This window comes from Littorina saxatilis, linkage group LG2 (genome assembly GCF_037325665.1).
Source record: "Littorina saxatilis isolate snail1 linkage group LG2, US_GU_Lsax_2.0, whole genome shotgun sequence".
In the NCBI taxonomy this organism is placed as follows: Eukaryota; Metazoa; Mollusca; class Gastropoda; order Littorinimorpha; family Littorinidae; genus Littorina; species Littorina saxatilis.
The window spans coordinates 27,336,466-27,348,156 of record NC_090246.1 but is presented as its reverse complement, the minus strand read 5'-3'; the positions used below and the strand labels follow the sequence as shown (position 1 = coordinate 27,348,156).

The window sequence follows — 11,691 nt, the reverse complement described above, 5'->3', positions numbered from 1 at the left end:
TGGGTGAGACCGCGAAGATCTGGAAACCACAGAGCTGTTGGCCAGTAAGGCGCGACCAAAATCAGTCTTGGTCGTTCCTGCAGATATTTTGCCAGCACCCTCGGAATCAGAGATGTCGGGGGATAGGTGTAAGCATCGAGGAGCCTCCACAAGAGAGTGAATGCGTCCAAGTGGAACGCATTCATGTCTCGAAAGGGGCTGACGTACCTGGGAAGCCGAGCGCTGAATCGAGTTGCGAACCGATCGATCAGAGGACGGTCCCACCTTGCCCACAGACGCTGTAGAACGTTGTGAGCGATGGTCCATTCTGTGGAGAGAACCTGATCGCCCCGACTGAGAATGTCGACCAGGGCGTTCAGTTTCCCCGGAACGAACTGGACTGACATCCGGACCTGATTGGTCTGGCACCAGAGCAGAATCTCCTCCGCCAACAGGGAGAGGGACCGAGAATTGGTGCCCCCCTGGTGGCGAAGGTAAGCTAAGCATGTGGTGTTGTTGTCCCCTTTGAAAATCAGAGGGGCCAAGGACAGGCCGAATGGGAGGGCCCGAAACTCGAACACTGTGCCCTCCCAAACGAACCGGAGCAGATGTCGGTACCCCGGGGCCACCAGGATGTGGAAGTAAGCATCCTGGAGGTCCCAGACATGGCCCAATCGTTTGGCCGGATGGCCAACCGGACCGACGAAGGGGTTTCCATCTTGAACTTGCACCTGTGAAGGTACAAGTTCAAGGTGGAGAGGTCCAACACCGGCCTGAACCGGCCGTCCTTTTTGGGGACGGTGAACAGGCGGGAGCAGAACCCTGGAGAAGGCTGAGAAAGGGGGTAGACCGCCTTCTTCTCGACCAACGAGTTCACCTCGTCCTGAAGAGCCTGCCATCTGGCAGGGTCTCGAGGAGGGGGGAACGTCCAGGGTAGAGCGGACAATGGAGGTTGTGACGACAGCGGTAGAGAAAACCCCGACCACACCACCCTCAAGAAAAACTGGTTGGAGACCAGTCTGCCCCACATGCTGCGGGCCCGAAAAAGGGAACCGACGGACGAAAGAGGGGCAACTTGAGGGGGCGTCAACGTAGGGCCGGGACTCACTGAAAATTCTGCTGGCGGGCAGGCGCAGGCTTGCGACCACCCCCCCTGGTGGTGCTGCTTCCCCTTACCTGTCTGAGCACCCTTCGTCTTGCTTGGGAACGCAACAGGCGCCTAAGAGGAGGAAGAAGGAGGCAGTGAAACTGGCTTCTTCTTCTTCTTCTTCTTCTGAGGCTGGGAGCTGGAGGTGACTGTAGCACTTCTCTTACTCCCCGCCGCCGTCGCCGAAGCAGCGAGGCCAACCATCAGAGAATCAGTGTTCCTCTGGCGTGTGGACTCCACCACAGAACGAACAGTGTCCGGATGAAAGAGGGAAGAAGGCTGAGGAAACGTGTTCCTCAGACTCTTCCTCATATCCGGAGGCACTATAGAAGTAGGCAGAAAATGATCACGGAACAGGGCCAATAAAGTGGACCCGTGTTCCAATGGCCAATTCTGCCGCAGACGTCACGCACGATCGCACGGCATGCAAAGCCCGATCCACTCGAACCGTGTCAAGGACCCGAGTGGAATCGGACTCTGCCCGATCGGGAGGGTCCAACAGTGTGGACAGCGTGCTCATCCATGTCAAGGCCTGTGATTGGGCCTCGACTGTGGAAGAAACGGTGGCCTCAAGATTGTGGAACGAAGCAGAGCTCAGTTCCACCTTCTTGACCGAAGGCACCTCCCCAACGAACACATCACCGTCAGCCCCACCCTAAACACTCGAAGTCTGGAAAGTGAGAGTTCGAGAGTCAAAGGGAAAAGGGAGGGACGAAACAGATTGGACACGAGGAAACAGTGGAGGTGCGCCTCCCGAAGGAAAGCATGGCACTGAACCCGCGTCCTCCCGAGGAACATAGGTCGCGTTTGCACGTGAATCTGTACTCCTCAGGCGATGTGCTGCCGCTTCCACCGTGGCACTAAGACTAGGGTGGAACGCGAATTGCCGGCGGACGGATCGTTCATAAAACGAGCCGCCGGCAGACGCGGCGTGAGCCTCCCGCGCCCGGGCCGAAGCGGACTCAAAGGACGAGAGGGCGTCTCAGGGAAGGACGTCCTGAAACTGTTCAAACGTCCTTCTAGCTGTGCGAGGACGAGCCTCCTGCCTCTCGTCCTCAGACCCCGGGTCCAGGTCCTGTGTGTCAACACTAGACGACAGACGCTTAAGAGAGGCATCCGTGACGTCAAGACGCCGCGTGATGTCTGTCATGTACTGTTGCAAAGTACGAAGCATAGCTTCGGAAGTTCCATCAGAAACCGGCAAGGGTAGAGGATCAGTGTTAACCTCAGGGCGACCCTGATCCTCCTCCCTATCGTCCTCCGACTCACTCTCCTCTTCACTTCCCGACAACTCCTCAAAAGCAGGAGTGTAGGGAGCTTGAGGGGGAAGAGCCGAAAGCGATGAAGCAGGCTGTGAAGAAACGCCCACAGAAGCAAGAGGCCGCGAAGACCCCTGCCCCAAAGACGAAACGTCTCCAGCAGCCGAAGGGGGAGAAAAACAACAACCCTGCGACTGTTGGGTCAGCCCAGCCAACGAACCCCCGCCATTTATAGACTGAACAGGAACCCATCGGGTCTGATCAGAAAAGAAATGGTCCGGTCCGGTCGGGGGTGCCGATCCGGTCCGGTAGGGTGGTCCGGTGTTCCGATCCGGTGCCGGACCATCCGGAGGTCCCGTTCGGCACCGAACCATCGTACCCACAGAAGTGTTCGGGTGGTTAGGTCCGGACGTGGACATACCGTACCATCCGGACCCGTGGTCCGGTATGGTCCGGTTCGGTGCCAGACCATCCAGACCAACAGAGGTGGTCGGGTGGTCCGACACCGGGCCATCCGGACCCGTAGGTCCGGACCCGTAGGTCCGGTACCATCCGGAGGTCCTGTTCGGCACCGAACCATCCGTACGCACAGAAGTGTTCGGGTGGCTCGGTCTGGGCGTGGACGTACCGTACCATCCGGACCCGTAGGTCCGGTTCGGTGCCAGACCATCCGGACCAACAGAGGTGGTCCGGACCGGTCCGGTAGGGTGGTCCGGTGTTCCGGTCCGGTCCCGTACCATCCGGAGGTCCCGTTCGGCACCGAACCATCCGTACCCACAGAAGTGTTCGGGTGGTTCGGTCCGGACGTGGACACACCGTACCATCCGGACCCGTAAGTCCGGTGGTCCGGTATGGTCCGGTGCCAGACCATCCGGACCAACAGAGGTGGTCGGGTGGTCCGGTCCGGACCGGACCACCGGTCCAGTACCGGACCATCCGGACCCGTAGGTCCGGTCCGGTCCCGCACCATCCGGAGGTCCCGTTCGGCACCGAACCACCCGTACCCACAGAAGTGTTCGGGTGGCTCGGTCCGGACGTGGACATACCGTACCATCCGGACCCGTAGGTCCGGTTCGGTGCCAGACCATCCGGACCAACAGAGGTGGTCGGGTGGTCCGGACCGATCCGATAGGGTGGTCCGGTGTTCCGGTCCTGTGGTCCGGTCCCGTACCATCCGGCGGTCCCGTACGGCACCGAACCATCCGTACCCACAGAAGTGTTCGGGTGGTTCGGTCCGGACGTGGACCTACCGTACCATCCGGACCCGTAGGTCCGGTATGGTCCGGTTCGGTGACAGACCATCCGGACCAACAGAGGTGGTCGGGTGGTCCGGTTCGGACCGGACCACTGGTCCGGTACCGGACCATCCGAACCCGTAGGTTCGGTCCGGTCCCGTAGCATCCGGAGGTCCCGTTCGGTACCGAACCATCCGTACCCACAGAAGTGTTCGGGTGGCTCGGTCGGACGTGGACATACCGTACCATCCGGACCCGTAGGTCCGGCATGGTCCGGTTCGGTGCCAGACCACCCGGACCAACAGAGGTGGTCGAGTGGTCCGGCCCCGACCGGACCACTGGTCCGGTACCGTACCATCCGGACCCGTAGGTCCGGTGGTCCGGTGTGTTCCGGTTCGGTGCCAGACCACCCAGACCAACAGAGGTGGTCGGGTGGTCCGGTCCCGACCGAACCACTGGTCCCGTACCGTACCATCCGGACCCGTAGGTCCGGGGGTCCGGCAAGGGCCAGAGGTACTGTCCCGCACCGGACCCTAAGGTCCGGTACGGTCCCGTACCATGGGTCCCGTCCGGACCAAACCCGGAGGTCAAGTCCAGTCGGGACCCGTGGGTCCGGTTCAATCCCGACCCGTAAGCCTGGAACGTTCCGGACCCTTGGTCCGGACCATCCGTCACCCGAACACCAGACGCTAAGGAATGGCGTGGGGTCAAGACGGTCCGGTCGGAGGTGTCGGTCTGAGCAACAGAAACAATGTTCCCGTCGCCCTGACCATTCGACAGAAGTACCACGTTCTGTCGAACACCTCCACGTCCAGTAACTAGTCGGCCGGAGCGTTTCATAGAGGGACAGCCACCAGTCACACGGACGTCAGAGGGAACCGTAGTAGCAGTGGTCGTAGGCACGAAGCCTGAAACCCCTGCCCCCACAGGACCGCCCTGAACGGGGTCAATTCGCATCCCAACCCCAGCGGGGAGGGAATTCAGAGACCCCGTCATCTCCTCCGATCTCCCCCCCCAGGAGGCCGAAACTACTGTCGAAACAGCAGCAGACGACCCAGCGAGGGAGTTCAGAGGAGGACCCGTGTCCCTCCTGGCTTCCACAGCGGTGGAAACCGAGGAGGGCACAGGAGAGGCACCGGAAAAGGAAGATTTTAATGCCAACTGCACCCGGTGTTCCCAGGCGGTCACCCATCCAAGTACTAACCGGGCCCGACGTTGCTTAACTTCGGTGGTCGGACGAGAACCGGTGTTTACAACGTGGTATGGCCGTTGGCTGTCAAAACCTGAGTCTCTCCAGTAGCCCCTAGATCGGATTCACCAACCCCCAAAGAGGGTTGGGAATCGACCTGCCCCCGGATTCGAGCCAGGGAGGAGAAGGAAACCTTCCCCCCAGGCTTGAAACCGGGAGGAGCTGAAGCCTGAGACTGAGGGCCGGACAACGGCGTCGAAGGGGGGGAAGCTTGTTCCACTGAAGGAGAAGGAGAAAGAAGCTTTTTCTTTCCCCTCGACCTTCCCCGAACCTTCGACGGCGCAGCCCCGCCCGAAGTCCCAGGCTCAAGCCCAGCCTGTTTGAGCAAGCTCGCATTGAGCTTGCTCAAACAGGCTTTCTCCGCCCTCCCTCGCCGCAAACGCAAAGCGTTTGGGGAGGGAGAGTCGGAGCGCCGAAAGATCCCCTTCTCCGTGCGTAAAACATGACGCTGGGCGCCCGGAGAAGGGTTGCCCCCGGCAGACTCTGGTTCCGTAGAACCAGAGCCCAAAACAGGACGAGACATCCTACCTCGCCCTGTACGTACCCTTAAAGACCGAGAATTAACAAAATTCAAAGAAAATTTAGGTCAATACTCAAGTGAATGCGGCGAAACGAGAAGCAGACGACCGGTCACCACGAAGTAGGACGGGAGGCACGCCGAGTCCGCCACACAAAAACGGAGGCACAAGTTGAAGGAAACACAACGTAGCCTCAAGCCAGAAGTGGAATAACACACAATAATCCAACAGGTGATAGTCCACACAGAAAAGAAGCCTCTTAGTCCAAAATAATCCGGGAGCGTAGCAGAAACACAGCCGGTCTGACACGCGCGAAAAAAGAAAGAGGACGCGCCACCTACATCCTGTAAGGGGGAAGCACTCGGACAGTGCTTGGGATCCACGGTGGCGCATGGTTATGGGAGATAATTGTACCCACTCAGCGTTTTGTCCAATTTTTTTCGGCCTATAATAGATAATGTGCAAGAATAGTACTGTCGAGGTAAGTGTTATATTGACTGGGCCTTTTTGTGCATATGCCTATTCATTTGAATGCATATGTGACGGGCACAATGACCTAGTTGACAAGACGCCGTCCTCCTAAGCGGAAGGTCGAGTGTTCAACCCTGGCCGCACCTGCACGGTGGGTTATGGGTGGAGATTTTTCTGATCTCCCAGGTAATTTTATGTGCAGACCTGCTATCGCATTATTCCTTTTCGTGGGTACACACAATCACAAGACCAAGTACACAAGAAAAAGATCCTGTAATCCATGTCAGAGTTTGGTAGGTTATAAAAACACAAACATACCAAGCTGAAGCATGCATCTTCCGAAATCGGTGTATGGTTTCCTGAATGGCGGGGTAAAAACGGTCATACATGTAAAAACCCACTCTTGCAAAAACTTGAGTGAACGTGGTAGTTTCAGCCCATAAATGAAGAACAAAATAAAGAACACATATTATGTGTGCTAAGGCTTGGGCGTTGGTGTGGTACCTGTGTGGGTGAATGTCTCTGTGTGGGTGCCTACATGTGTATGTCTCACTGTGTGTACATGTACACCTACACATGTCTTCTTCTTCTTGTCGTTCGCAGAGGTTACACGATCAGTCCAGCACTGGTGATAAATGTTGTCGTTTTCTCCAACTCCTGTCGACTGCCGTATAGTTTGGTCTGCAAGGGAGTTGGTGACGGCCACACTTCTTTTCGTTCCTCATCTGGTAAGGGACATCGCTGTAACATGTGTTCCGCTGTTTGGTCTTCTTGACCGCAGGCACAGGTTGGTGATGGCGCCAGCTTGAACTTTCGGTTCATGTGAGCATTGAGCCTGTTGTGGCCAGTATGCAGCCTGATGAGGTTGACTTGCTGCTCTCTGGACATTGTGTGGTAGTCATCTCTGTTTGTCCTTGGCCTCATCAATGCCTTGATGATTGTCTTCTGCTCACCTACACATTGTCAGTGTGAGTGTTTGTGGTTGTGTCTGTGGTGTCAGAATATGTACATAACCATAACCTCGATCCTCCAACACATTGCATGCATGGGGAATTAGTATGACTCCTACTTCAGTTAAGCAAGACTACTGTGTCAAAATCAAATTTGAAATTTGTTCCTCCCCATGAGCACCCTTCTCAATGCAGAAAGAAAAGTGAAAAATTTCAGCAATAATATTAACATCTATAAATGCAAATAAATACATGTAACACTCCAAACCTGCTAGTTCAGTAACCACTTGCAGCCAATATCACAAAACCAAAATAACTGTGGTAGAACACTTAACGACAGGCCCTTAGAGTGGCGTAGTAGATAAGACATCGGCCTCCTAATCGTAAGGTCGTGAGTTCAAATCCTGGCCGCGGCCGCCTGGTGGGTTAAGGGTGGAGATTTTTCTGATCTCCCAGGTCAACTTATGTGCAGACCAGCTGCTTGTGCCTTATCCCCCCTTCGTGTGTACACACAAGCACAAGACCAAGTACCTACGGAAACGATCCTGTAACCCATGTCAGAGTTCGGTGGGTTATAGAAACACGAAAATACCCAGCATGTTTCCCCCGAAATCGGCGTATGCTGCCTGAATGGCGGGGTAAAAACGGTTATACACGTAAAAATCCACTCGCGTAAAAACATGAGTGAATGTGGGAGTTTCAGCCCATGAACGAAGAAGAAGGACACTCAACACAAACACTCTTGTCTTAGAATTAATAGTAAAATGATGGATTATGACAAAATATTTCTCCATGAAAGCGGAGCATTTGGCTTGTAGCAGGATGATGATTAAAGCGCTGAGTGAAAGGTCACCTTTTCCAGAGGATCTTGTAGTTGGTAAGAAATTTTCAAACCCTGTATTTCCTCATGAGATTTTATCATTTGAAGTAAAGAAACTTCTGGATTTTGTTGTAATACATGTTCCTTGAATGCTACTTATGCTGTCAACTTAATTAGTCCTACCTTGTATTGATTCATGTCTTTGTTTTGTTACTTCAATAAATCTTATATATAATGTTGTAATCACATTGAAAATGTTATCCAGTACACTATATAAATATATACACTATGCTTTGTATGTTTGTTTGATTTGTGCTAGTTTATTTTAGAATGAATTTGTAAAGCGCCTGAAGCCAATTGATGAGACTCGCGCTATAGAAAAGTTATTTATTATTATTATTATTATTATTATTATTACTATAGTACTATTATATAAAAAGGTTTAGTTTTAAGAGCTCACATATGATGTCAAATGAAATCACAAAGTTAAGTGTGCATGACAGTGACACTGCACCTACACTAAAGCTGTTGCTTTGTTCTGAAATCTAATACACTGTACCTCCTTTCACCTGAACATGCACTTCTTTTACCATTGAAACTGTCAAGTCCCAAGTCCCATATTTACAGATCATTGCTGTCAAACGTGCTTTTAGTCCACGGCGTCTAGTTCAGCATCTCTGGGTGTCAGGAGAACGCTAACGACAGTAATTTCCTGCAGCTGATTGTGAACTTCATCCGAAAGGGGGTTATCCTGAAAGTTGACCTCTGATAGGGAGCTGATGGCTTTCAGGCGATTGATGTTCACTTCTGCAAAACATCCCAAACATGTCTCAATTTGGTTATAAAGTAATATCATCAGAAATTGTGAAAGAAACAATTGAAAGTCAGCAGAGACTTTCCTCCGAGATTTGTTAAAATCTCTTAGCAGAGAAAGAGAGAGAAAAAAGTATCCCTTCACAGACAGCCTATTGGGAGCATCAGACCCTCCTCAAGGGGGACCGAGATTTACAATGCAAAGTCCCTTTGTGGGGGACGTATCACAAGGAAATCTAGTCCTGAGGATTTTGGTTTTTCTGTTCATTTCACCATTCCCAATAACTCTTCCTTATCTTCTCCAGTGTTTTGCGTTTATCTCCCTTCTTTTGTGTGGCGTCAATCCATATTCCCGTTAGTACGTTACTATTTTTAGAAGGTCACTGCACGTTACTATTTTTAGAAGGTCTCCAGTGTTTTGCGCGTTTATCTCCTTTCCTTCGTGCGCAGCCTGGTATTCGGCTCTACTTCCCGGTAATCATCTAGTAAAACTATATATATATAACAAAATTATGGTACATGTAAGCGCATTTAATTGTAACAAACAGAACATGATATTATAAAGGAAATCTTTTTGTAAATACACAGTTTCAAAATACTGCGAACATGATTTTTTAACAAAGCCACCCAAAACTAGCGTTCTTTACAGATTTCTGAGGCAGAAAACATGACTAGTGAAAATTCATGATGGTTACTTACGTATAATAGTTCAACCATCTACCCTTCTGGACGGAATTATATATAACCCTAATTTAATGTTAACTTAAAACTAGACACGTTCTCATGAGAGTTCATGAAACATTACATACACTTATAGTAACTTACCTTTTATTCTATTCTTCTCAGCATTGAACTTGCGTAATGCATCAAAGCGATACACTACTGGTGGTACGACATCAAATTCGTTGTGGGAGATATCAAGTGAGGCCAATCCGGAGACTTGCCGCAACTCATCAGGAAGACTGTTCAAATGGTTGCTACTCAGATTCAGGTCTGAAAAAAGATAAAAACTAAATAAAACTGTTATAAATGAGTTGTACTTTCAGTCAGTCCTATTGTAATTAAAACGCAATGTGTTCATTTTGATTGTTTTGGTTTTTATCATTGTAACTGTTTCTTTTATCCTTTGCGTTGAGTTGTTTGTCATTTCAACCGCAACAGACATGATGAACCATACGTCATATATTGATTTTCATTTCAATCTCAGCACAAGAAAAACGATACTGACTGTCTCGATCATGCCTTAATTTTCATAATATATATAGATACAGGGTCATCAACAAAGTTTAATAGCAACATATTACATTAATGGACTTCATTCCTAGCCTGGTATGAAGCTTTAAGATTTCAAACTGGCCATATACACATATGCCAGTTTGAAAAAACTTGATGGCAGTTACATTAAAGAAAGCTTACCTGTTAGGTTTGAGAACTTTATAGCAAGTTTGGCTGGAAGGCGTCTCAGAACATTTGCTGACAAGTTGCAGACTTCAACTTCAAGTGCTGCGTTACGCATGAGCATGAAAACTGCATCCGGCACATGGACCAGTTCACATTCTGACAGATCTAGGAATAACACAGAAAACACATTCACATTCTTATTTCCTAGCTCATGTATCTTTCTCTGCCAATCTAACACTCCATCTCTGTACTAAATGATGATTGAGCTGCAACAATACCGGAGATAAAGCGTTGGAGCAATACCTCACAAGTAACCAAGTATGAGGGAGGAAAACAGCTGCTAGGGGAGAAAGAGCACAAGGCAGTTGCTGTATGGACAATGATATGGTGCATGTGAACTGTGGCACTCAGGAAAAGGGTTACAGATGCCAGGAGCTTGTAGAGATTTCTCTCGATCTCTCTCCCTGCGATGATTAAAAAAAGCAATAGCACAAAGTATACTTTAAAGCACATATGTATATAGCTGGACGTGAACACACACACACACACACACACACACACACACACACACACACACACTGCTGGTTTATTTTTAGAGCTTTATTCGCACCATAGGCTAACTATGCAGACGACAGAATGATATCAATGTCATTGATCAACAACTACACCCGTCCTTCCTTGCCTTACCTAATCTTTTGCTCTCCTTGGCTTGCTCGCACCGGTTGACGACTTTTGTTACTCCTACTCCCGCCATGGCCGATGAGTTCAGACTAAAACTGGCTTCTTGGAAGTATTTTGCATTTTCAGAGAAAAACTTGGCATACCTTCATGCTTTGTTTACGAAATGAGTCATCCAGCGTTACCTACCCTGCAGCAAGAGCACACAACTCTGTTTTGGCAACGGAGTGGCTCGGGATCCGGCGAGCCGGATCTGGAGCCTCCAGGCGTCGGGCACCGGCAGTCACCAGTATCTCGCTAAATAGTTGAAGCAACGTGTGTCACTGGTCCCAAGGCTGGACTGAAGCAGCATTAATTAAAACTAAATGCAGTAAATACATACTTAACATGGAAACAAACAAAAAACAACAAACATGTTTTATTTATGTCAAAAGATAAATCTACTTCAGTGGCGGATTTAGGGGGCTAAGGGGGCGGGGAAAAAAACGAAAGAAAAAAAAACAAGTCGCGTAAGGCGAAATTACTACATTTAGTCAAGCTGTGGAACTCACAGAATGAAACTGAACGCACTGCATTTTTTCACAATGACCGTAGTCCGCCGCTTGTGCATAACAGAGTGAAACTGACGAGCCTGTTCAGCGGGGTAGTGGTTTCGCTGTGCTGCATAGCACGCTTTTCTGTACCTCTCTTCGTTTTAACTTTGTGAGCGTGTTTTTAATCCAAACATATCATATCTATATGTTTTTTGAATCAGGAACCGACAAGGAATAAGATGAAATTGTTTTTAAATCGATTTCGGAAATTTAATTTTGATCATAATTTTTATATTTTTAATTTTCAGAGCTTGTTTTTAATCGAAATATAACATATTTATATGTTTTTGGAATCAAAAAATGACGAAGAATAAGATGAAATTGTTTTTGGATCGTTTAATAAAAAAATAATTTTAATTACAAGTTTCCGATTTTTAATGACCAAACTCATTAGTTAATTTTTAAGCCACCAAGCTGAAATGCAATACCGAAGTCCGGGCTTCGTCGAAGATTGCTTGACCAAAATTTGAATCAATTTGGTTTAAAAATGAGAGCGTGACAGTGCCGCCTCAACTTTCACGAAAAGCCGGATATGACGTCATCAAAGACATTTATCCAAAAAAATGAAAAAAACGTTC

The 11,691-nt window shown here is 49.7% G+C and overlaps 1 non-coding gene across 1 annotated transcript; it reads right to left on the bottom strand.

The window, feature by feature from the left end:
* Positions 1 to 4,775: 4,775 nt before the first annotated feature.
* Positions 4,776 to 4,894, bottom strand: LOC138960580 (5S ribosomal RNA). Its single transcript, XR_011454054.1, has one exon. It is a non-coding gene; the product is annotated as a 5S ribosomal RNA (ribosomal RNA).
* Positions 4,895 to 11,691: the final 6,797 nt, after the last annotated feature.